Genomic DNA, 859 nt, shown 5'->3' on the forward strand with positions numbered 1-859 from the left:
ACAGTTTCAAATGCATACAAATTCGCGTGTTCTAACTTCTGCAAACTCGGAACTGTAATTATTGTATCAATTATCACGGGAATAAAAATACAAATGAGACGGCTTAAAGATTTATGAACGCGAATCCGAGTCGACTTTAATTCTATGCAAGTTTAAAGTCCGCGTTAACGCAGGAAGAAAGTATCATAATGACCCGATAAACGTGCTGTTCGATCACCCAATTAAAAAGTTGCATGCCGGTGACTTCGGTACAACGTAAAAAATCTCGTGAATCTTTTATGTGTCTTCGGATGCATCCCATTACAACAGCAGACGTTCCACCTGCTCCCGAAAGAAAGCGAATATCACGGAAGAAACAAGGTTACGTGTTGTCCCCTCAGTGAACAAACGCAAAGGGGAATTCGAGGATGATCGATGGTTCGTCAGAAAGTGAAACGATTCTTCATTTTGGTACCTGCACTGTCACGTCCGCCTCTGGTTTACATTAAACATAGTTAACACACGATGATAGGTGAAATTCTATTTCTCCCTTCAGTGATTAGATAAGAAACACTGGCAGTGGTGATCGAAATTAAAATGAAAATATTTGTTGGTGAACCGATGGAAGAACAGTCATATATGGAATTGTATAATTTATTTTTACTGCAGTATGATAGAATAACAAGTGATTTTAAATCATAAGCTGATAATAGAGAGATAAGTTGGAAGAGGAGAATGAGGAGTAAAGAACGTAAACTGGAGGAACTAATTTCGAACTAATTTAGCACATGTGACGCTGAGATCTTAATCATTGGAAAGGAAATGACGGTAAAAACTAACTGGTAACTGGAGTTAAGTTAGAAAGTAAACACATGTGTTT

General features: G+C 37.7%; 1 long non-coding RNA gene across 3 annotated transcripts in view; it reads left to right on the top strand.

The window, feature by feature from the left end:
* LOC108624394 (uncharacterized) overlaps positions 1 to 859 on the top strand; it is a 5887-nt gene continuing 5028 nt past the window's right edge. Inside the window, exon 1 of one of the 3 annotated variants that reach the window (XR_003389105.1) lies at positions 1 to 843. This is a non-coding gene — a long non-coding RNA (uncharacterized LOC108624394). The remainder of the gene's footprint in view (positions 844 to 859) is intronic. The other 2 variants (XR_003389106.1, XR_001916587.2) reach the window with 2 other exon arrangements.

This window comes from Ceratina calcarata, unplaced genomic scaffold (assembly GCF_001652005.2).
Source record: "Ceratina calcarata isolate Rehan_Ccalc_2016 unplaced genomic scaffold, ASM165200v1 scaffold309.2, whole genome shotgun sequence".
NCBI classification, from domain to species: Eukaryota; Metazoa; Arthropoda; class Insecta; order Hymenoptera; family Apidae; genus Ceratina; species Ceratina calcarata.